Consider the following 27,531-nt stretch of genomic DNA (forward strand, 5'->3'; position numbering starts at 1 on the left):
ATCGCTAATTCATAAATAGTATAGAAATATAAGATGCGACACAATTTAATTAAAAAAGAAAATTTTAATTAGGAAAAGATTTTTGGAAAATTTTCTAATTTTTCTCTCCTTTCTCTTTCTTTGGAGGATCCCCCTTGTCTCCCCTCTGGGTGCGCCATTATTAATTATTAAATTTGTTATAAAAGCTGTAAATGAATCTAATATAATTAAACTGTTACTTTTATTTATCATTTAATATTTTTGATGAATAATTTATCATTAAAATATAATAACTAAAAATAAATTTTACCTTTCTTGTCCATTTTACACTGATAATTTGTTCAACAATTACAAGATTAAGAATTAATATATAAACTTATAATTTTTATATAGTAACTAAATTAAGATCAAATGTTTAAGAAAGTTTTTTCTAATGCTAAGCTTAATTAACGTTTTTAATTAGGTTCATACTATTTACTTTCATACATTTATATTATATTTTAAAATTTGATTATGAAAATAAAGCAGAATTATTTATTAACTAATAATGAATTATAAATAACTTTTTATATATTTCAACGAAATACAAGTCTATTCAATAATTTTAAATTGTTGCAGTTAATCGATTCTGCATTTTACAGAAATAAATGCATATGCTATTATTGCTAAGAAAACAAAGCATTGAAATATCGCGCTTAATTAAATATTAATTTAATTTCTACGTAATTTAAATATATTCCAACGTTTTCAATAAGAATTCAGTATGATTCATTAATGAATATTTGTCTACGTTTATATATCAATATTACAGTGAGACTTGAAAATTAATAATTTATTACTATTGACTAAATGAATAAGAGCCTAATAATTTATTAATAACTAAAACAAACGTTTCAATCTATTAACAGTCTTACAGAAACATAATGGAGATTTAATATAAGTATTTAGCTCACTAATTTTTATTTTATTTAAATTACACTTAAAACTATTATTAGAATTTTTTTTTATTTAAAGCAATACAAGCTTTTAGAAATTTGCAAATTACCTTCGATATAAAAAATGAGAAAAATAAATTTTAAACTTTAATATTTTTACAAAAATCTTAATAAAACGGCTGAATTTATCGAATTAAAAGTATAAATTTGAAGAAATCATTATGTAGGATATTTGGAACTGATAACATATATTTTGAGTCGTTTAATTGTATGATTCAGTTTAAGAATGCCTACTAAAAGACAGAATGTTACTACAAGCGACACTGGAAATCTGTGTTATAGATTCAATTATTATTATTATATATGTAAGGTAGATTTGAAATAAATTACTTCCGAATATATAAAAAGTTATATATATGTGTNCAACGAAATACAAGTCTATTCAATAATTTTAAATTGTTGCAGTTAATCGATTCTGCATTTTACAGAAATAAATGCATATGCTATTATTGCTAAGAAAACAAAGCATTGAAATATCGCGCTTAATTAAATATTAATTTAATTTCTACGTAATTTAAATATATTCCAACGTTTTCAATAAGAATTCAGTATGATTCATTAATGAATATTTGTCTACGTTTATATATCAATATTACAGTGAGACTTGAAAATTAATAATTTATTACTATTGACTAAATGAATAAGAGCCTAATAATTTATTAATAACTAAAACAAACGTTTCAATCTATTAACAGTCTTACAGAAACATAATGGAGATTTAATATAAGTATTTAGCTCACTAATTTTTATTTTATTTAAATTACACTTAAAACTATTATTAGAATTTTTTTTTATTTAAAGCAATACAAGCTTTTAGAAATTTGCAAATTACCTTCGATATAAAAAATGAGAAAAATAAATTTTAAACTTTAATATTTTTACAAAAATCTTAATAAAACGGCTGAATTTATCGAATTAAAAGTATAAATTTGAAGAAATCATTATGTAGGATATTTGGAACTGATAACATATATTTTGAGTCGTTTAATTGTATGATTCAGTTTAAGAATGCCTACTAAAAGACAGAATGTTACTACAAGCGACACTGGAAATCTGTGTTATAGATTCAATTATTATTATTATATATGTAAGGTAGATTTGAAATAAATTACTTCCGAATATATAAAAAGTTATATATATGTGTGTGTAAATCTACCAGCCCAAAATCATGGAACTGGTATGTTGTCACGCAAGGAACATGATAATATTTTAAATGTATAGAATTAATAATTGTTTCCTAAAACTTCATATTAAAAAATTGGCAAAAGAATTGTTGTCGTGACAACAAGCTTATATTTTTATAAATCGTACAAAAAGTTTTATTTTTTTACGATTAAAACTTTTTAATTTAAAGTTTTAATCGCAAAAAAGGAAAATTGTATTAATTTAACTAGGCATAGTTCGTTTTCTGTCCAAACACGAACTAAAAATTGAGTCCAAGCGCTAGCAAGTCAATAATACTGTTTCATGGTGGCATCTATGACGACACTTGCTGGTACCGCGGCAGTGACGTCGCCGTTGGCATAAAAAAGAATTAAAACAAAAAAAAATGCTCGCGCTCGTTCTAGCGACCTTGGACATTGTAACTTTGACCCCACTGTATCTTGAAAACGAAATCATGGAATCCCGATTTTTATTACATTTTTTTAATTTCCTCCTCTCATATTATGTAAAATGAAAAGTTTAATCAAAATCGATCGATCAAATTTTGAAAACGAATTTAATTCTATAAAGCCACATAGAAGGGATTTCGCTAACGCTCCACCTCAACAAATAAATAGATATTTAGCTTTTCTTTATATATATTAATGAATTTAGTTGAATTTAACAGGAAATAAGACATTAAAAAACAAAAATATAGAAAAGAAAATTTAAAAAATTGCCATTTCAAAATTATTATATGTAAAATTTATGCATATATATGTATATAATAACAACAAAATAAGGATAAAACTTTAAGATTATTTCTATTAATATCTAAATGCCCATGAGCTCAATAATTTTTAAATAACCTCAAGTTTTTCTTTTTTACCGATGGGAATTAAAATTGTGACATTTTTTAAATAATTTAAAAATAAGCAGTTAACTTTTTTTAATTTTCAGTATTAAGTCTGGATTACATCTTATTAAAACTGAAAAATGTGTATTGACCTTTATAAATTAAATTAATCGAAACAGGTAAATGAAATTTTACAAGTAAAAATTAAAAGATTGCTCAGTCATACAGTTAATAATTAATTAATGAGCGGCTTCAATTAGTAAAATTCAAAATTGAACTTAATTGAAAATTTCACAAATTAATGAAATTGTATAATATGCGTTTTCTGCTTTCGAAAAAAAACTTAAATCTATAAGTTACTTTAAAATTTAATTTTAGGTCATCCTTATAAATATTCGTGACTCATTAAAACATAAAAATCGGATAATTTTGATAAGTGTACGGTACATATATAAAATATATATAAATTATAGAATAATTTGTTCTCAAAAAATTAATCAGCATAAAATCGAAAGCAGCTTTCTAATATTAATTAAAATATAATTCAAAATAAATATTTCATAAGCTGATTTTATGATACATTTAATAAAAACATAAATGTATATTTTTATGTGTATATATGGCTAAGACGGGATTTAAAAAAGAGAGTGGGATGGTTTCTCCTCTTACTCATTAGCTAACTGGCACCCACGCAGTTAAACACTCATTCGTAACTCATAACGCTTAATTGTAGCTATATATCTTAGTTACCATTAACAGTTTTTATGTGTATTACTTATTATTAAAAAATTTGTCAAATGATTTCATTATTGTAAATACCCAAGATAAGAAAATCATTTGAAAAAACATTTCCTTAATCTTTTGCAATCGTGATCCAATCGTAGATATGTACAAAGATTGGATAAGATTTTGAGATCAAATGTGGATTACCAATATGTAATTACGAAACAAATTATTTTATCTTTTAAGGAATTTCCATTAAGAAAATTCCATAAAAAATTAATTTATAGAATTTTTTTTATTTGATAAAAATATAAGGTCAGAAAATAACTTCCGGAATGATATTGCTGCTATAAAGTAATAGAATGGTTTCAAGGCATTTTTAAAAAGAACGAAGATATCATCTCGTTTCATCCCGTCCATCTCAATCATGTGCATATACAATACAGTACATATAAATAGGAGAAAATAGTATAACAACTTATTTTTAACTGTTTTAAATTGATTTTTTTAATTGTATTCTTCAGTTTATGCATTATCAAATAATTTATTATTTATTACATTACTGATCTATTTTTTATTAGCTTATTGGTTTTTAACCTTAAAACAAGTACGACCATTGAAGTTGTTTTAGTTTAGTTATCTACAATAGTTATTTAAAAATTTTTAAAGTAATCGTGTAAAACGAAGGATTAAGGAAAAATCAACTTAATATTTCGAGAAAATAAATAACCTTCTATATATGCTTTATATATGTATACGGAAACAGACCTATATATTTATATATGTAAGGAAACATTTCATCTTGTAAATTTTTTATATTATTTTATATATTAAGTGAACATTAAATTTTAAATTCCAAACAATAGTACAATATATATCAAGGCACAGTTAGGCCTATAGTTTAAGAAAATATCGAAACTACTATATGTATTTTTAATGATGTTATTCTGGTTTTCAATACTTCAAGTTTAGGGTAAATTTATCGTAATTTATATTTATATTAAATATATTGCTTAGAAAAGCTTTAATAATCAGAATGCTATTAAACTTTATATTAATCAGACCTACATACAAAAGTCTTTAAAAATAAGGAAAACTTAAATTACCTTGAGTTGAAAAAGTTAAAAGAAAAAAAAAAAACATGTAATCAGATATAATTAAACAATCTGTTCAAAATGAATGAACAATATAAAGTTTCTTATTGACTAAATTTTTGATAAGTGATATTATTTGTAGTAAAAATGTCACAAAAAATAATTGAATATAAGTTTTATTTTACATGTACATTTTCTAAAATCGATTGAAACGATTATAGTTATAATATATTCACGTTTCTACGTAGTATTAAAAGAAATTCTTTCGTGAAACGTATGCTACATAATTTAAAAGTGATTCCTGACTGGCATCGATAACTACTAGCAATATGAATTTTGCATTTATAAGATAGAGAAGGAAGATAGTCAATTATATTTTACTTTTCTTCCTAATTTAATTATTAACATTAATTTAAAATTATAAATTGACTGTAATGTCTTAAAATAGAATTATTTTTGCTAACCATTTTTAAATAAATATTTCACTTAGATAAGGATTAACAAGGATTACAGTGTATTGTTAATTATGAAAATACTTTTAAAATAACTTTGTCATAAAATAAAATATATTTTATATAAACATTTCTAAATGTATTACTTATAGATTAGTTCTGACTTTTTAAACAAGTTTTTTAATAATAAACCTAAAAGTCTTTGTACCATTATTGATACGTTAGTAAATTGCTAGATCATAGCGTGAAATATAGATCATTTTATACAATAGTAATTTTGATATAATGAATGCATTAAATTACATCAATAATATCACGACTTCCTATTTGAAAACAGTTAACTTTTTATGAAGTATATTTATGAATATGATCCATATAGAACTATAAAAATCCTATAAAAGAATTAATGATGCTTAACTTCCTCTTTGTCAATTTTAAACTGACAATGGGATCATTTTATTCATTTATTTATTATTTACATAAAAGAAATATTGTCGACACATTCCTCACGTGTGGCTCCATCTGGAAGTTATTAAAGAAAGTGGGTCAATTTAGGNTATTATGATTATATTATTTAAATATTTTATATTTAAAAATGTGTACGCATTCTAATGCTTATGCATAATATAACCTGTACCTGATTTTTTCAAATAAAAATTAGCATTGAAATAAATATAGATAATGCAGTGAATACATTAAATATCTCTAGGTCATACTATCTAACGAATCTCCCTTTATATATATTTTATTATATTATATATATTGGGCTTAACATTTTAAAATAAACTTTTGTAAAATTTAAGTATATTAAAACAAAAGAAAAATACGTTGAAACTGCTAATTTAGTATTAATATATTTAATTTAACAAGATAATTAGCCTCTTCAATACTTATATCGAATGAAAAATAAAAAGATAATTTGTAAACAGGAAGAAACTGAATTAACTAAAACATGTACAAACCTAATTATTCACAAGGTAATTATATGCAGCAGATTGTAAGTAAACGTATAATATAAACAAGGAAAAAAGATAAATAATTAACATTACTAAATTTAGAATGATTATAAGCTAAACACGAATTATCTGTCTACAATTTCAGTCTAGTGCAGGAGTAATAGTATAAATTTACATACCAAAGTTCTGTAAATAGATTAAAAAACGAGACTTATTCTGATGTAGTTTATTTTTTATATCAGAGATTTTAGTATGAGAGCAAAGTAAATATAATTTTCATTAAATATTCCTCATAAAACTAATGTAATAAATGGATTCGTATATTACTGTTTAGAATGCATTGATTTCACATTAGCAAATGTAAATATTTATAAGATTATGAATGTTTTGGTAATAATTAATTAAAAATTATAATATGTTTTACAACTATAGCTAATATGTTATGTAATTATTAGCATTAGATATGTATTAAGTCGTAAATTTCGGAAGAAAATTATGCCTACATATTTTAAATTGTATTAAGCATAAAATCTTTGAAATGAGAGAAAATTATACGTTTATTTTACTTATACTTTATAAAATAATATATATATATGGCAATTGTAATAAACAATTTAAGGATGTTACAGATAAAATTTATTTGGAATTTGTTTTGTTTTTGTCAATTAAAAAGATATGTCAAATATCAAAATAATTATTGAATATTCCTCGACTAAATTGAGTAAAATTTTTGCTAATAAAGGGTTCTGTTTTGAAAATTACGCAATATTTAGTCCATTAACCTATACAAATTTAAATCTTCCATTGAGAAAAGGAGCCAAGTGGGTCAAAAGTGAAGAATTTAAACAAGATCTGCAACAATGTTTCTTCACTTAAAAGTTTTTATATTCAATCTTGAAATATTTAATAAATGGACTTATAGGTCTCACTATATGATTTATAGTGTTGTATCCAAATGTGGAAAACCTTTTACCTTCGTAAAATTTGGAAAGAAATTAGAGGCTATAAACAGGGACTATAACCTACTGACCTGCTTTCTCTGATGAAGGTTAGTTTCAGGATTTGCAAACCTTGAACCCCTTTCACTGAAGAAACATTTTCTTATAACCTGATTCGTGTATTTTTACTTAATAGAGAAAGCGTACTTTCACTCTTTTGTAAAATTTAAATATTTTAGTTGAAAAAGGATAATCTTTTATTTTTTAATGTTTATTCTGTAACTTAATTAATATAATTTGCATATATGTAATTTTTTTTATTAGTTCTTATCTATTATATACATTTATTTTTTTAAAAGTATCAAAGCTAAAATTTACTTTTAAAAAAGATACTTTTAAGTGATTGTTGGGTTATTTTGTTAAAAAATAAATAAATTTTGTTTTAAATATTAAAAATAATTATATAGTTTAATATAGCTGAGATATTGTAATGTTTGCTATTTCATATTTTATTTATTTAAATTCTGATTTCTGTTTCGAGGGAGATACTTTAGCTAGGAATATGTCTTAATACACAGAAAACGTCATTAATCTTCGAAAATTTCATAGAATAATTGTCTCACAATTATCCTATGAAATTGTGAAATCCTATTTTTAAACTGTATTTTATTGGAAAACACCAGATTTTTATTGGTAACTTAGTAAGCAACTGAAATTTCCTATCATTCGTAAGTGGCATCTTTTCTACACATACAGATAAGATACCGGGGGGAGGTGCCAGCTGTATGAAATATGAAGTAACCAACAATAAGAATAATTTTATAACATTACATACTGTACATTAATTAATGCGAAGTCCATCAACTTCATGGCATTATTGTAAGCATATTTTACAGCGCTTTATTAAACCTCCTGGCATTACATTTTCCATAAACTTCAGGCAGGAAACATGTAAACAGAACGTAGACGTCTTTATATACACTTTCTATTTGTACGTTAATCCTCCCGAATTCACAAATTTTATTAAATTATTTTTTACATACGATGCATTCTATCCAATCACACTTACACTCAATACAACGTATCATCTTACAAACGTCAGAAAAAGATGCCACCGCGGTCTATTCCTCAAATTGGCTCTTTGGAAACACGACTCCACCCATCATTTGTTAGCCAAGCCACATAGTTCCCAATAATATGTAAAAATATCGGCTTACGTCAAATACAGGATAAACAGCCTGTACTATAACGTGTCTACTCAACAGCAACATAAATAAGCAGATCCTCCGATGAATGAGGATAAACCGAAAGAAATTTATTTGTATTACACTAAATGTGTAGACAGCAGTAATTGCAAATGAGTTGTGCTTACCCTTGTTTGATGATAAACGATTTACAAATGTAGTGGCATCTTCCCCTTAACATATTTTCAAAGTTAAATGTCATTTTAGTAAATGGTGCTATATAGTAATTGTGCTATTAGAATATAGGTCTAGAGATATTAATAGAATTTTCATAAAAGAAAATACTTCAATGGTGATTCATTACTTTAATTAAATTTAAAATAGAATTGATAGCATAATAAATTCAGAATAATGAGTTCTTATAAAGAATTTTCTGTATTTTTTTTATTTTTTTTATAATTTTTATATTTTAATTAATTTACTTAATTAATATTGATTTTTACGTCTAAATTTAATAAAAAGCATGCGAAAAATATTATGATTATATTATTTAAATATTTTATATTTAAAAATGTGTACGCATTCTAATGCTTATGCATAATATAACCTGTACCTGATTTTTTCAAATAAAAATTAGCATTGAAATAAATATAGATAATGCAGTGAATACATTAAATATCTCTAGGTCATACTATCTAACGAATCTCCCTTTATATATATTTTATTATATTATATATATTGGGCTTAACATTTTAAAATAAACTTTTGTAAAATTTAAGTATATTAAAACAAAAGAAAAATACGTTGAAACTGCTAATTTAGTATTAATATATTTAATTTAACAAGATAATTAGCCTCTTCAATACTTATATCGAATGAAAAATAAAAAGATAATTTGTAAACAGGAAGAAACTGAATTAACTAAAACATGTACAAACCTAATTATTCACAAGGTAATTATATGCAGCAGATTGTAAGTAAACGTATAATATAAACAAGGAAAAAAGATAAATAATTAACATTACTAAATTTAGAATGATTATAAGCTAAACACGAATTATCTGTCTACAATTTCAGTCTAGTGCAGGAGTAATAGTATAAATTTACATACCAAAGTTCTGTAAATAGATTAAAAAACGAGACTTATTCTGATGTAGTTTATTTTTTATATCAGAGATTTTAGTATGAGAGCAAAGTAAATATAATTTTCATTAAATATTCCTCATAAAACTAATGTAATAAATGGATTCGTATATTACTGTTTAGAATGCATTGATTTCACATTAGCAAATGTAAATATTTATAAGATTATGAATGTTTTGGTAATAATTAATTAAAAATTATAATATGTTTTACAACTATAGCTAATATGTTATGTAATTATTAGCATTAGATATATATTAAGTCGTAAATTTCGGAAGAAAATTATGCCTACATATTTTAAACTGTATTAAGCATAAAATCTTTGAAATGAGAGAAAATTATACGTTTATTTTACTTATACTTTATAAAATAATATATATATATGGCAATTGTAATAAACAATTTAAGGATGTTACAGATAAAATTTATTTGGAATTTGTTTTGTTTTTGTCAATTAAAAAGATATGTCAAATATCAAAATAATTATTGAATATTCCTCGACTAAATTGAGTAAAATTTTTGCTAATAAAGGGTTCTGTTTTGAAAATTACGCAATATTTAGTCCATTAACCTATACAAATTTAAATCTTCCATTGAGAAAAGGAGCCAAGTGGGTCAAAAGTGAAGAATTTAAACAAGATCTGCAACAATGTTTCTTCACTTAAAAGTTTTTATATTCAATCTTGAAATATTTAATAAATGGACTTATAGGTCTCACTATATGATTTATAGTGTTGTATCCAAATGTGGAAAACCTTTTACCTTCGTAAAATTTGGAAAGAAATTAGAGGCTATAAACAGGGACTATAACCTACTGACCTGCTTTCTCTGATGAAGGTTAGTTTCAGGATTTGCAAACCTTGAACCCCTTTCACTGAAGAAACATTTTCTTATAACCTGATTCGTGTATTTTTACTTAATAGAGAAAGCGTACTTTCACTCTTTTGTAAAATTTAAATATTTTAGTTGAAAAAGGATAATCTTTTATTTTTTAATGTTTATTCTGTAACTTAATTAATATAATTTGAATATATGTAATTTTTTTATTAGTTCTTATCTATTATATACATATATTTCTTTATAAGTATCAAAGCTAAAATTTACTTTTAAAAAATTATTATTATAAAAGTGATTGTTGGGTTATTTTGTTAACTAAAGGTATTACATTTCCAAAACTGGTTACTGTCCATCATCTTATTTAAATCCGGAACACTATTTTATTTTAGCTACGTCAATTTCCTACTTTATTCTGACATCATATATAAAACTTTCAGGAAACTAGTTTAGTTACTTTAACTAGCACATTATAGTAAATTTTTTAAGATGAGTAATTGGTTTACAATGGGCAAGCAAGTTAACTAATAAATTTAGAATCAAAAAATAGAAATCTAATTTTAAATCCAAAAATAGCAATCGATACAAACAATTGAAAAGTAATCTTAAAAAGTTTTGATTGGAAAACTGATATGAGAATTGAAATTTATATTCTTAGTTCTATTAAATTCGAATTATTCAGTTCAAAGATTACTTTTGTGATTATGTTTAAAAACTATTTTTGAACCTTTGTGTTTAAAAATAATCATATAATTAATTTTTATGCATAAATTTAATATATTTAACAATTTTCTTCGAAGTATTTAATAACTATTATTTAAACTTATTTATAATAAGTTAAGATCTAATTTTTCCCGGAATTTCTTGCAGTGTTAGAGGCATTTCTTTCTTTAATTGTTTAACAATAGCATGATGTTAGATCTTAAAATGAACTGGTAGATGATCCTTTGTCATTATTTACAAAAGCATGTCTTTGACATTTTTATATCCGGATATGTTCCATATTTCTACTTAAATACACAGTATATATTAGGAAATTATTATATTAACAATGTATAAATCTCATTATTATAAAAAACAACTTTTTAAATTGTTATAAAATAAAATACATTTAAATTTTATATATTGTATGTACTGAAAAATATATTTAAAAAATATTAAATAAATCGTTTTCCAAATAATGAAAGTCAATGATTATAAGTGTATATACATATTTATGTTACATTTTGGTTTCAATTCACGTTGTATTCTGGTTAAGGCAGCCGTTGCAATTCCACCAAGTGTGCATAGCCATGACGTTTAAAAAAAAAAAAAAAAAAAAGCCTTATCAAATGGGGCAATAACCTTGAATACAAACAAAAGGTTCAATAAATTACTGATATTGCTCCTATTGTGATAATTCAGAGAGGATAATCTAAGCATATGATAATTTTATATCTCTAACAAGGATACAATAAGAATTAAAGTATAGTTTTAAGAGTCTGAGAGAAATTATAGGGTTTGATACCGATTTAACATATATATTTTTTTCTATTCATTTTCTGAGAACAGCTGCATCTGAATCATGCAAAGCAAGAACAGAAAAAAATGAGCAATTAAAAAAACCTGACTCATTATAAGAAAGGTAAATTAACCGAACCGTTTCATGTAACAAATTTTATTGAAAGTGTTTACTATAATGAAATGATTTATAAAAACTTGTCTTCGTATACTTTATATCCTTTCTCTATAATTATTTTACGTTTATTAAAATTAAATCTAATTTCAGATATTTATATTTAGACCTACAAAATATTGAGTTAGTGGCACGTGCAAATTTAAATAAAAATTAATTTTATTTTAATTTTTTTATAATTAACAACGTATGATAATCGTTCTCAAAGTTTACCCGAATTAATTATTATAAAATCGAGACACTTAAAAGTTATTTTTAATTCAAAAATTTGCCCAGTAGAATTAATTTTAAAGCATCAACAAGAATTCAATAACAATTTTAAGCAAGCAAACAAAGAATTGTGTTTAGTCAAAATATTTAATAAATTCTAGACTTTAGCTAAGTTTGGACAGTAAACCTTTGACGACATACAAAAGTAATCTTGCATCGTATATCAAAAGGTTTCAAATTTTAAATATAACTTTGAAATTATCAGAGTATTATTTTTTATAAATTTAGTGCCATATCCAAAAAATTTAAAACTAAATATTATTTAGCAGCATTAACATTAACAAATATCGATTTTATGATTCATAAATTTTATGTATAAGCTATTACAATGTTAAAATAGCCAGCTGTCAGTTGAAACATAACACTTTGAAACAACTGGTGCCAAAGTAATTTTCTTGATATTAGTTTTAATATTTAGCAGGAAAAATACATCTATTCAATTATATCTATAACATTAATTTAATTTAAAACAACTTATCTCAATAATTATTGCTACTGTTTTATGATAATATATATTCGAATGTAAAATTCTTAATAAATTAAATATAAATGCTATAATTTTTATTAATATTTATACAATAATTTATAAAAATAAATACATGTAAAACATCTTTACTTACATTTATTAAAGAATAACGATAATTAAACTTAAATTTAAAAAATGTAATAAAATATATATTTCCATTTAGACATAAGAAATCAATATTGGAGAATTTGATAATTGGATAACGTTAAAGCCTGTATTCTATTTATTTATATAATCGATAATTTACATAACTATTTTTGTATAAATACAAAACGTCGGGTAACTTTTAATTCTATTATTTAGCTCTTTTCTTTAGTTTATATTTTACCCTTTCATGAAAATTTTGCCCTTCATTAGCATTTTCACCTTGACCTGTCTGTTGCAATATTTGTTAACCTCATTTTTTTCACAATACACCCCCAAACAACGATTCTACTCGAACTGACTCAGCCTTAATTTAAGGGTTTTTATATTTACGGAATTAAAACCTACATTTTCTACAGTTAAATTCTGTTAATTGTAACTTCTCTTTGATAAAAGTATAAAAAAAAAAAGAGTTAAGAAAAGCATATTTGAAGATAAAATATCAAATAAGGTATATAAATTTACAGCAGTAAATAGATGAAAAAATATGCTACTAAAGTTTTAAACTCGATAAATTTACTAAAGATTCTCGCTTCGTTATTTTTAAATATAACTCAGTAACATAAATATTAAAAACCGGTATAGTAAGTAGGTTTATGCACATTATTTCCGATGTGGATATTTATGGAAATAATCTTTTATTTTAAAAATTTAGGCATTCATACACCCTTAAAATTCCATCTTATTAGGTTTAGTAACGTCTACGCGAGAAAAGGAAAAAAAATCACTTAATTAGATTAGCGTGTAAAGCATATAATTGAATAAAACCATACCTACAACAACGAAGTTGATGCCTTTGCGGAAAATGAATCACGACTTCTATATTCAACGTCAGTATTACTCAGAATGAGCGTTCAACCAACGCAACTGCCATCTAGTATCGGAAGCATTATCATGTAGTTCAATAGCCTTCCTCGGGGGCTTTTTCGTAGTAAAACCGAACGGGATACTTTATTGTGCGTTACTATACGTCAATTTTTTTGTTTGTGTTTTTTTTCAAACAATATATAGAAACAATGTTGCTTTAATTTGTATTTATATTTATAAGAAATTCAAATTTCCAATTACACAATATTAATTTTATTGTTTCTATAAATCCGTTCTTCTTTTTATCGTTATTGACAATGAAATTATTTGTGAACAGAAAGTTTATGTATGGCTTCATTTTAAGGGTGTTTTTGTTTATTTTAATAAAGTCTTTGTTTAAAAATAATTCAAATAGATTCGACAATACATTTTTTTTTTTTTTTTTTAAAGATTTTACAGTAAATCTGCTTCGTTGTTTCACTGTAAATATTCTGTTTGTTTTCTATTGCTAATAATAGAATAGATGGAGTATAGTTCTAATCAATGGTTTTGATGATGATGAAATCATTTCGTACTTCACTGGATAAAAAAATTAACTGTATTTTCTTTATTGCGTTCGTGAAAGGCGTGTCTCTCCTTTCTAATAACCTTAGAAAGAAATTTTCCAAGAAATTCTATAACTTACTTATAACGTTCTGTTTACTATTAATCGATTATTTTCAAGCCTCGTCGTACATTGAAAATTAAAATTAATGATACAAAATGGAAAGTTTTAATAAAAGTGAATGAATATTTACAAAATAACAAAATCTAAATAAACATAAGGCTTAAAATGTCTTTGAACCAAGTAAAAGTTAAAGTTTGAAGACAAAGTTCAGAATTTATCTTTTTTATAGGCACGAGTTTATTGAGTGTCAAATATTTGAAACTTCTCGAAAGTAGTACTTAGATATAATAGCTATCATGATGAACGCTTTTGTATGAAGTAGAGTTTCATTATCTATAGTTTTATTCTTTAGTAATTCGAGTTCTATAACTTATTTACTTTTCATAAATACGTCTGCATCTGGAATAATCATTCTGTAAATAGAAACGCAATATTGATATTACTGTATTATACTTTTTTTTCTATTGTTACTGGTTCCAGAGATTGATCAAAAAAGAAAAAAATACAGAATAAAAATAAAGTTCAACAGAGTTCAAAGGCATTTTATTTCCATGTTTAAACTATACAGTCTCCATTGATAATTCGTTTTGCTATCGCCTGATTTTTATCTTTTTTTCCCCTGTTGTGTTTAGCTGTGTATTATTTTATTATATAAATATATTAATCAGTTTATTAATCAAATTTCCTATAATAGCAATAGGATAGTAATTATCGTAAAGAAAATGAATTAATTTATCACGCAAATTATTTTTACTTGACTTTCTTTTTATAAATTTAGATTTATGGATCTATCAAACTTTACAATACATTCAAAATTATTTTTACATTTTTAATCACTAATATTTTTACTTTATTGCATTTCACAGTTAACATTTCATCCAGTGATATTTTGAATATTTATTACGTAAGAATCTATAAAATATTAATAACGTAGCCATATTTAAATGAGACTTAAGAATTGCTTCTTCGGATACGACTGTTCATCTTTCATATTTCGAAATTTACTTTTCTAATCATGTACTAAGTCAGCTCAATATTCTCTATCACGAGTGACAAATCACATTCTATGAATTAATAAATATGATACGAAGACATCATTTCTACATCTGATGAATTAATAAACATAAAGAGAAAGTTTTATTACTCTCGTTCCTTTTTATATTAACCAATTTAATAAAGTAAATGCTATCAAGGAGATTCTAAACAAGCTTTACACATACGAAATAGAGAGCATTAAAAAATTTTATGGCATTCTCTCGATATCTTAGGATAGTTTAATAGAAACGAGATTGTCTGACCACCCACTCATGGAAAATTTCGTTCTCAAACATAAAATCTACAACCAAAACATTGACTTATTTTATATTTGTTGTTTATACGAGATAAGAAATGAATAATAATTAATGTTAAAATATAATTATGACACTTAACTTCGTGGAGATTATGTTTAGATAAAGCTTAAGATGGAGAAAGTCGAGACAGAAATATTTAAATTCATTACATAAACAAATTTTAAAATATTAACCAGAGATATCAAATTGTTTATATTATCGTTTCGTGTTATATTGTTGGCTCTCTTTTTTATTTTAATTCCTGAGACGAGATCGTGTGTCAAGTATTTATTTTAAAGAATGAGGCTTTAGGAATCGAGAACACCTGAATCACGGTTCTGGAAACATGATTTGGTTTCAGTCGAGTCACTTTAATAAAACCTGTTCTGGATTCGGTTAAAATATGATCAAAGAAATGGGCTTTTAATGATTCTTTATCTCGATTTAGTGTAATGATCTTTTTCTTCTTTTTTTGTTTAATTATTAACTCGACAATATTATAATTAATTAAGCCTTAACCTTTTAACAAAATGTTTTCTAATAACATTCATTCGTTATAAAATTTTCCATTAAAGTATTTTTATTTATTTTAATTAAAGCATCGTTTATATACATTAAAAGTACAAAATTTTGTTTACGGTTTTAAAAAACATATTAAAGTTTAAACTATGGTTTAAATATTTTTTGAAGTCTTTAAATAGATACGGAAGTAGTTTTTGGCGTTGTCAAAAGCAAAATAAGGTAACAGAAAAGCAAAGAAAAACCCTCCATATCAACATAACATCGCATTAAAGTATTTTTATTTATATAAAAATACCTGTATACACTTTCCGGTTTTAAAAAATCCTTGTTNACGTTATTAATCGTCCATATATTCTTAAAATCGATAAAATCCAGAATTTGATAAATTATATTAAAAGATTAGGCTTTTATATGTAAGAAAGTTAGCATTATATTCAGTCTTCAAACTTTTAAGAAGAAAATTAGAATTAATTTATCTTTATAAATTGAGTTACTTTTAGCATAAAGCGAAAACTATAGCCTATCTCATAGCCAAATGAATAATATAGTTTTTATTCAGTAGCAGGCCTGTAACATAATTTTTAACATTTTTAATTTACATATTTCGATTATATAAATTGTTTGGAATAATGAAACACTGTTTATAATAGTTTAATTATTCTTCTGCAATATTTATAAAGTAACAAATTATTTATAAGAACATGCGTATCCTTGTGTATATTTTTGAGAGAATTCTTATAATGTATTCTTTAGGAACAATAGGAACAATAGATCAATGCATAAAATGGTATATCTATATAAGTTATTAACTAAAATTATTATATTTTTTTTTTATTGCAGATAATTGTTATATTTTCTCTGTTTGCAATCTATGTAAACATTTTATTAGATTAAGAGCATGAGAATTTAACAAAATTGAAAAGTAGGCGACCTAATTGATCAACACTGCATAGAAAATGATAAAATTTCTGTATAGTTATGAAACTTTTTTAAAGGTTAATCTGAATTTTACATAAGCTGTATGTGAATGTATCATTCTTTTAGTCAAATCTATATGAAAAAATCGTTTTAAATACTTTGAAATTTTTAGATGCACTTGATGTAATTATTTTTATAAGAATTTCCAGGGGGTTAATTATGAAAATTTCTTTTAAATAGCTGTAATTTTGTCATTACTATTTAAAATCATCTATGTAATATTTTTCCTAAAGTGTTTTGAATATATTTGTATATATATATTAAAATGAGAAATTTAACTTCTTATGTTAAATACTGCGTAAAAGAAAGTATTTTTAATTAGTAGACGATTAGCAAATCATATTGTAATAATTTATCAGCTTCATTTATTATATTTTTAAGTAAAATATGTGTAATTTATCAGATCAATCGCTTGAAAACTGCTTTTAAAAGTTGTTTTGAGTTTAGTAGATACAACTTTTGAATTTATTATATTTCTCCTTCAGTTTGATATATGTATATTTATATATATATTTGTAACCTTGACAGTAATTAGACATTGAATAAAAACTTATTTTAGCAAGTCACTTCTATTTTGTCCTAGGCTAAAATTTTCGATGATGACAGTCCAAGCAAGTTTTTTTTTACAGTATTTATCAAAAATTCTGTATTGGTCCTTGCGCGTTATACTTGTTTACGCAGAAATTATTTATATAAATGAAAGGTGAAGGGGAAATATAGCAAAACCTGCTTTTCAAGTACAAAATAATTGAAAATAAAATTGCATACCGTATTTTTTCTAGCGATTATTTTTTCTATTAGTTATGAAATTTAAAATTACTTTCAACTAGTTCTATAAATCAATAGTCAAATATTGGTAAATGTTCTAATTTTAAGAGAAAATATTGATATTATGAACTAGATTTCGAGAAATATTACTGTTTATTTTGGAAAATAATTTACAAATGTTATTATATAAGCACAAATGTAGCACATTTTAAAAATGATTTCAACTAAAATTATTTTTTAAAACATATAAAATATATAANTTAATGAATTAATTTCTAGAATTTAAGATAATGCAATCACTATTACCGTACTTGTAGTCCCATATTACACCTATGCTGCTTCACGACAGAGAAAAATAGTTTGACAAATTAAAACTAGTAATCACTCCAAAGAAAATATTTTTCAGCTTTAATTTATTGAAAATAACTGTTGTTGTTGTTTTCTTCTTTTTCAAATCACGATATTAGCGTCATAAAATTAATAACAATAATATGACTCAGGGAAAAGTAAAAAAAATTATTATGGAAAAATTATGTAAAATGAAATAAATTGGAAATATTACATATATTTATTATATACTTTTGTTCACTTTGGACGTTCACTAGGACTTGCTATACTGAGGGTAGAGAAACACAATTTCCAATTAAAATGCATTTAACGTAACGTAATGTTTACATTTAACAATACGTAATAACGTAACATTACGTTACGTTAAATATATTTTAATTGGAAATTGTGTTTCTCTACCCTCAGTATAACAAGTCTAGTTCATAAGAACGTCCAAAGTGGACAAAAGTATAATGTAAATAATTAAAGACAAGAAGCACATATCAGCATTATAGATATTTAATTGAATTTTAAACATCTTTCAATAGATTTAACGTGTGAACTATAATTTATTAATTTGAAAGAGTATTCTACAGGTACTGTACGTCGATAATGAATTAATATGTAAAATCATCATTTCATTAGTAATATATTACCATTTTCTATATTTAAATAACAAAATGTTAGACTTTCTTATTCTTTGCTTATATGTATGCAGCTTCGAAAAACTACAGGGAAGACCAAAGAGGACAATTTCTTTCATAGGATCCTCGCTATAGTCCGAGATAACAGCTTCAGGCTTTATTCTCTCTTGATCGATTATTCCACTACAGTATATTTAACAGTTTCCTTTATTTTTTTCTGTTTTAAATAGACATACAGTATTTAGAATTTTGTCGTTTAAAGTTTTTAAAATGAAAATTTATTCTATAAATTTTACAATATTAGATCGTTTAATTAGAGATAAACGCATACGTTTTTTTACTTAAATTAAGTTTCAAAGATTTCTTCTTCTTTAAGACTATTTATATCTATATATCTTACGTTATTAATCGTCCATATATTCTTAAAATCGATAAAATCCAGAATTTGATAAATTATATTAAAAGATTAGGCTTTTATATGTAAGAAAGTTAGATACATAAAGAATAAAATGAAACTATCGTGCAATACTGCAATCCAATAATTATTTTATTATCAATATTTGTTTACTGTTTTGTATAATTATTACGAATAGAATTAATAAAATATATATTAAACAAAGGTCTATATAGTCTCTTTACGTAAATACAGTATTAAATAATTTTATGCTTTTTATCATTTTAAAATTAACATTGAGTAGTTATAATTTTTAGTGTTCAATAGCGCGATTGTAATTAAATATTAACAATTTAAATGAGTGCAAAATATTGAAAAGCACACAATACATTTTCATTTTTAAAATAGCATTTTCTGGATACAGTACTTAATCATGAAACTGTAACATATGATTAAATGCTCTTTTATTTTTTCTCCTCGGGACGTTAACAGAAACCATTGATTAAGTCGCTTTTTGTGTAGTTTTTTAAGATTAAGCTTATGCTCTATATACTTCAAATACATGCCTGTGTTATTCTATAAGATAATGTAAAGTTTAGAAATGATCTATCAATTAAATATTTATCATTTATAATAATGATCGTAACTGGACATATTTTAAATTGTAAAAATCTGTTGTGTAACGAAAAATATTTTGGGGGGTTTATTTAATTATTTTAACTGTAAAATTTAATTTTTTATGTTAAAAATAATTAGATGAATCTTAAAACCGATTTATAATTTTAACTTTTTTCCTTATAGTTTCAAAGGTTGAAAGCAGATGGCGCGCATTTGACAATGAATAATGATTTGTACGGTTATAAATTGTCGCCATGTGCAGTTTTGTATGGATTTTGTAGCTTTGCTATAAATTTCTGGACGAGTATTATAGATATATTATTATGTAGTTGATTAATACATGCGCAAATGCGATAAAAATCATCGCTAACGTTAGAAATAGTTTCAAGTATGCACGCCGTACATACCTAATTAACCAATTAATTACTGATAATATATATCGTCCGAAGAAAGATAATTTTTCTGTAAGCCATTTATACTTTTCCTCAATATCTTTTAACCCTAGGGGATCTTGCAGAATGCTTCGGGCTTTCAATTTATAATTTTAGACGAGCGAGCACAACCTTCAGTAAAGGATGAGCAAAATACTTTCACAGCAATAGAAAATGATGGAAATTCATTAAAGAAGGAGAAAAAAATTAATTTTCTTAACACGTTACAAAATCTCCTCCCACTTGAGCATGTCAACGGAGACATCACGTTTCCATTTCATAGTACAGCACAAGAACATGTAATGTTTGGAATTTAGCAGTTATCTTCTAGCTTGTTATTACCTTTCAGACTTTATCGAGGGATTGCATAACGACTTTTAAGGTCACGTTCGGCAGGTGGTGAGGTCACTGACGTCATTCAGAACCCAAATAGTTATTTCATCGTTACATCTTGTGGAAGGATTTGTAGTAAATATGTAATATCGAACATTTTTGCATACGAATTCGGACAATTTCGTTTCGAAAATCCATTTCCTATTTAATGGTTTTATATGATTTATGACGTCGAAAATAATAATGCAATTAAATATATCATAAAGAGATTGTTGTACAATTTTTGAAAGTAAATGCAGGGCAGGGTTTTTTTTCTTTGCAAAATAAAACAGCACCTGTAATTGCAACCTGTTTTCTCGGCTTGGGAGTTCTCACGTCTTATATAACGTTCAGGTAGACTTAATAACCTACTAGGTTTCCACTAGTAATTCGAGAAACTTTTCTGTAGATGACTCCTTATCACAAATTTGTGAAGGACCATCACTACACTTTAATCATGTGATTTTGAATAATGTGTGATAGTTGTGGAAAACATCTAACCGGTTCTTGGCTAGGGAATTCAACTATCGTTGCGAGTTTTCATCTGTTATTTGTGTGGTTAGAAGTAACAATCTAGTAAATCGATAAGCTTTTAGATATAAAGCGCATTTTTAAATTTAAAGGAATAGCTATTAAAAATACATTTAATGTTGATAAAACTTTAAATTTTTTATTGAATAGTTATGAAATAAAACTATATTTAGCAATTTCAAATAATATTTATAGAAACAAATCTCTCGTAATAAGGTTTAATTTACATTGATACTGAAGTAATTATTTATATAATATTTAAAATGTGTTTTGCTATGAAACAAATGTTAATTTTTAATTATATTATTCGATATGTCTCAATATTTTGGAAAAGCAATTTTTAAATACCAAATTAAAAGTTAATAACTTATTATAATTCATATTTTAAGAGAAAAAATGAAATTTACGAAAAGTTTTTCGACTATAGTACTGTATATAACATACACATCTTTTTGTTCAGAAGGAAAATAATAACATGCAAAATAGTTTTTGACGTTGATATAAATAAAATTCATGTTTAAACAACGATTAAGTTCACATATAATACAAAACCTAAACGTTTATTTTATATAAATATTAGTTATTTACGAAGAGCTTCTTCATCCCTTTGGCCTTGGACCGTCAACCTCGATGGGACTCCGCCCTGGACACTTAACTGTATTAACTCGCAGATTAGGATCAACTCTTTGAGAATTAAAACATTAAAATTTCCTTTTTTTATAAGCAGATGGTTATCTATCTCTTATCGACTTCAAATAATTTTAAGTACAGTATTTTGACATTTTTTGAAAATGTCCAGAAATTAAAGTGTAAAGCAAAAACGAAAGAAATGCTTAGAATTTTTTCTCGTAACCTTTTAATTAACAATATTTCTAGCGAATAACTCTTAAAAGTTTAAGTAAAATCTAATTTATGAAGAAAATTATAAATCTTTTAAGAAAAAAGTTTTTTTTCGAATTTTTCTAGCTCGTTTTACATTAACATTTAACTGTTTACATATTTCAAGCTTATTTGCTCAGAATATATGAATTTTAATGAGAAAATAATTATGTCAGTTTATAATTTATACATCATAAAATTAGCTAATTTAATTTTTTTTAAATAATAATTATTATATTTTAATAACTATAATTATATTTGTAGATTTATACACTAATACATAAAGAATAAAATGAAACTATCGTGCAATACTGCAATCCAATAATTATTTTATTATCAATATTTGTTTACTGTTTTGTATAATTATTACGAATAGAATTAATAAAATATATATTAAACAAAGGTCTATATAGTCTCTTTACGTAAATACAGTATTAAATAATTTTATGCTTTTTATCATTTTAAAATTAACATTGAGTAGTTATAATTTTTAGTGTTCAATAGCGCGATTGTAATTAAATATTAACAATTTAAATGAGTGCAAAATATTGAAAAGCACACAATACATTTTCATTTTTAAAATAGCATTTTCTGGATACAGTACTTAATCATGAAACTGTAACATATGATTAAATGCTCTTTTATTTTTTCTCCTCGGGACGTTAACAGAAACCATTGATTAAGTCGCTTTTTGTGTAGTTTTTTAAGATTAAGCTTATGCTCTATATACTTCAAATACATGCCTGTGTTATNCTTCTGCAATATTTATAAAGTAACAAATTATTTATAAGAACATGCGTATCCTTGTGTATATTTTTGAGAGAATTCTTATAATGTATTCTTTAGGAACAATAGGAACAATAGATCAATGCATAAAATGGTATATCTATAATGCTCTATATACTTCAAATACATCCTGTGTTATTCTATAAGATAATGTAAAGTTTAGAAAAAAAATTGGCTATTTTTTTCTATAAAAAAGTAATTTTTTGATAATTATACAAACGAATTCGGAAATTATTGTAACATAAAAATGACTAAAGTACTTTAAGTTAATTAATATAGGCCTAAATGAAATTAAGTCAGAAAATTTACATTAATCGAAAATTCTTTCATCAATATTCAAGATAATATATTGTATTTATATAAAAAAAAGCAATATTATTACTATCGTCCACGTGGCCTAATGGATAAGGCGTCTGACTTCGAATCAGAAGATTGCAGGTTCGAATCCTGTCGTGGACGTTTCTAACTTTTGTCTTTTTAATATCTATGTAAAGCGGAAATTTTAAAATATATTTCGAATACTGAAGAAGTACTATGATTATTTGTTAGACATTTTAGGAACATAGTTAAAAATTATTAACTGTTAATACGTTTTAAAATCTAAAATGAAATAGAAATTAAATAATATATAGCTGATGATACCATTTATGAATAAGCAGTTTGTCTTTATTTAATTATTCTTTTCAGAGTTAATAAAAATAAAATATTTCGATCTTTAAGAAAGTTCTCTGCTTTGTCGTCATAAAAAAATACAATTACAGTATATAAATTTATATAGAGACAAATAAAAATATAAAATTATAAATAGTGGATTGTATGTCTATGGATATATAGTTCATAATTTTATGCTTAGTAAGGCTTACTTTTATAAAATTATATGAGAAACTATTGTAAAAATTGATCTTACTTTTAACCATGATTTTCGTTCGTCTATCCACACATTATTCTTTTAATTTGAATCAACTATAAATTAATTATTAATATATTAATAATAGAATAAAGTTTCAGTTTTTACTTTTTATTTTATAATTATTAATGAATTAATTTCTAGAATTTAAGATAATGCAATCACTATTACCGTACTTGTAGTCCCATATTACACCTATGCTGCTTCACGACAGAGAAAAATAGTTTGACAAATTAAAACTAGTAATCACTCCAAAGAAAATATTTTTCAGCTTTAATTTATTGAAAATAACTGTTGTTGTTGTTTTCTTCTTTTTCAAATCACGATATTAGCGTCATAAAATTAATAACAATAATATGACTCAGGGAAAAGTAAAAAAAATTATTATGGAAAAATTATGTAAAATGAAATAAATTGGAAATATTACATATATTTATTATATACTTTTGTTCACTTTGGACGTTCACTAGGACTTGCTATACTGAGGGTAGAGAAACACAATTTCCAATTAAAATGCATTTAACGTAACGTAATGTTTACATTTAACAATACGTAATAACGTAACATTACGTTACGTTAAATATATTTTAATTGGAAATTGTGTTTCTCTACCCTCAGTATAACAAGTCTAGTTCATAAGAACGTCCAAAGTGGACAAAAGTATAATGTAAATAATTAAAGACAAGAAGCACATATCAGCATTATAGATATTTAATTGAATTTTAAACATCTTTCAATAGATTTAACGTGTGAACTATAATTTATTAATTTGAAAGAGTATTCTACAGGTACTGTACGTCGATAATGAATTAATATGTAAAATCATCATTTCATTAGTAATATATTACCATTTTCTATATTTAAATAACAAAATGTTAGACTTTCTTATTCTTTGCTTATATGTATGCAGCTTCGAAAAACTACAGGGAGGACCAAAGAGGACAATTTCTTTCATAGGATCCTCGCTATAGTCCGAGATAACAGCTTCAGGCTTTATTCTCTCTTGATCGATTATTCCACTACAGTATATTTAACAGTTTCCTTTATTTTTTTCTGTTTTAAATAGACATACAGTATTTAGAATTTTGTTGTTTAAAGTTTTTAGAATGAAAATTTATTCTATAAATTTTACAATATTAGATCGTTTAATTAGAGATAAACGCATACGTTTTTTTACTTAAATTAAGTTTCAAAGATTTCTTCTTCTTTAAGACTATTTATATCTATATATCTTACGTTATTAATCGTCCATATATTCTTAAAATCGATAAAATCCAGAATTTGATAAATTATATTAAAAGATTAGGCTTTTATATGTAAGAAAGTTAGCATTATATTCAGTCTTCAAACTTTTAAGAAGAAAATTAGAATTAATTTATCTTTATAAATTGAGTTACTTTTAGCATAAAGCGAAAACTATAGCCTATCTCATAGCCAAATGAATAATATAGTTTTTATTCAGTAGCAGGCCTGTAACATAATTTTTAACATTTTTAATTTACATATTTCGATTATATAAATTGTTTGGAATAATGAAACACTGTTTATAATAGTTTAATTATTCTTCTGCAATATTTATAAAGTAACAAATTATTTATAAGAACATGCGTATCCTTGTGTATATTTTTGAGAGAATTCTTATAATGTATTCTTTAGGAACAATAGGAACAATAGATCAATGCATAAAATGGTATATCTATATAAGTTATTAACTAAAATTATTATATTTTTTTTTTATTGCAGATAATTGTTATATTTTCTCTGTTTGCAATCTATGTAAACATTTTATTAGATTAAGAGCATGAGAATTTAACAAAATTGAAAAGTAGGCGACCTAATTGATCAACACTGCATAGAAAATGATAAAATTTCTGTATAGTTATGAAACTTTTTTAAAGGTTAATCTGAATTTTACATAAGCTGTATGTGAATGTATCATTCTTTTAGTCAAATCTATATGAAAAAATCGTTTTAAATACTTTGAAATTTTTAGATGCACTTGATGTAATTATTTTTATAAGAATTTCCAGGGGGTTAATTATGAAAATTTCTTTTAAATAGCTGTAATTTTGTCATTACTATTTAAAATCATCTATGTAATATTTTTCCTAAAGTGTTTTGAATATATTTGTATATATATATTTATTATATTTATTTATTTAATTTTTGAAAAATTCTAAACAGTTCGATAATGATATATAAATAATATCGTGAAGGGCTTGAATTAAAACTGTAAAGATAAATATTTGTATACTTTTTAAAAACAAGATTACTCAATAAAATTAATATATTGTTTGGAACTTTCATTTTGTCGCTTCAAGGGTAAATATTTATTTTTACTTTTATTTTTTCTTTTGCAAATCCGTTAATAAGAAAATGTTTTCTCTTTCAATATATTTTCTTTTACTAATACTTCTATTCAACAGTTTCTTGTTTTTTTAAATTAACGTATAGAATACCACACTCTAAAATTTACGTGATTTTCTCTCTGCTAGTTTTTTTTTATTATCCATAGGGCCTATATATTTTTAGTTTAGTTAAAAGCATATGATTTTATATCTTAAGAGATAGTTTGGAGAGGAGATGCTAACAATTTCAAACTGATGAACTTACAAACACCCATCCGGTCAATCACACGAATCTTTCTGAAAATAACAAGGTATTTGAATAATTATAATGGCAAATATTTCGAATGAGATTCCAGCACGACTGCATTCGTCTATGAATGTCTTTTGTAACATTTGCTTTATATAAATCAATTTAATTTGTTTAAATTTATAATAAAATATAAAATAAGTTTTAATTCGTTTCGTTGTTAAGAATAAAACNTCAAAAAGTTAATTAAGTATAATTAACAAATTAAATTATTTTCCTATGCATTGTTATAAATTTCTATTCTAAGTTTTAGAATAGACAATTATGTTAAGAATCCATGTAGTTATATTAGGACCTTCTATTATTAATCGTTTTCGATTTAATGGAGAAAAACCATGTCCATTCGGCGAAATCCCCAGAAGCGAAAAACTCCAGTCCGGTAGGTTCAACTCAGCAATTCAACAATCCGGTTTGGTCAGTAAAATGATGGCGTCACAATAAAAGATTTTCCAACTCTCATCCCTCTCAAGACCGAATCATCTTTATTATGAGATTATTTAATATATTCTAAATAAATAACCTAAGCATACGTATATAATTATACACGAACTAAGTCCTATGCACACAATTTAAATGCTTTACATATAAGTAATGCTCTTAACATTGAAATAAAAAATTATTATAAATATAAAAATTGACTATAATAATAGTTTTAAGCTAAAATAAATAAATAAAAAACTAAAGAAAAATTTAGTTAAATTAATTTATTAGGAAATCTTTAGAAGCATTAAAGGATTACTATTTTAATTACACATATATAAAATATGAGTTTATGTAATTGCTTTATCGTTCAGTGATGTGAAAATACGATTAAATCACATTCTCCAAGTCTGAAAACCTTACAAGTTATATTCAATAAATACTAATGTCCTAAATTTAAAAATTCGGTTCGCGTATTACTTTGATAAGTTTCTTCCTTATATATTCAGTTCACGGTGTATTGGAGTAAATCATTCCTATATAAATTTATAATATAAATATTTTCGTTCACTTAACAATTTC

General features: G+C 24.2%; 1 protein-coding gene and 1 non-coding gene across 4 annotated transcripts in view; one reads left to right on the plus strand and one right to left on the minus strand.

Annotated features, from left to right (window-relative positions):
* The window catches only part of LOC111635481 (creatine transporter-like), a 72,439-nt gene extending 48,533 nt beyond the window's left edge, over positions 1-23,906 (minus strand). Inside the window, exons 1-2 of one of the 3 annotated variants that reach the window (XM_023380474.1) lie at positions 23,875-23,906; positions 23,350-23,451 (exon numbers count right to left, since the gene is read on the minus strand). The gene's annotated coding sequence lies outside the window, so the exon portion shown is untranslated. Of the gene's footprint in view, positions 1-13,685; positions 13,805-23,349; positions 23,452-23,874 lie in introns of those variants that run through there. The other 2 variants (XM_023380452.1, XM_023380467.1) reach the window with 2 other exon arrangements.
* Trnar-ucg lies at positions 23,354-23,426 on the plus strand. The gene has a single exon. It is a non-coding gene; the product is annotated as a tRNA-Arg (tRNA).
* Positions 23,907-27,531: the final 3,625 nt, after the last annotated feature.

Source organism: Centruroides sculpturatus, unplaced genomic scaffold (assembly GCF_000671375.1).
Source record: "Centruroides sculpturatus isolate CEXI.00-Female unplaced genomic scaffold, Cexi_2.0 scaffold122, whole genome shotgun sequence".
NCBI classification, from domain to species: domain Eukaryota; kingdom Metazoa; phylum Arthropoda; class Arachnida; order Scorpiones; family Buthidae; genus Centruroides; species Centruroides sculpturatus.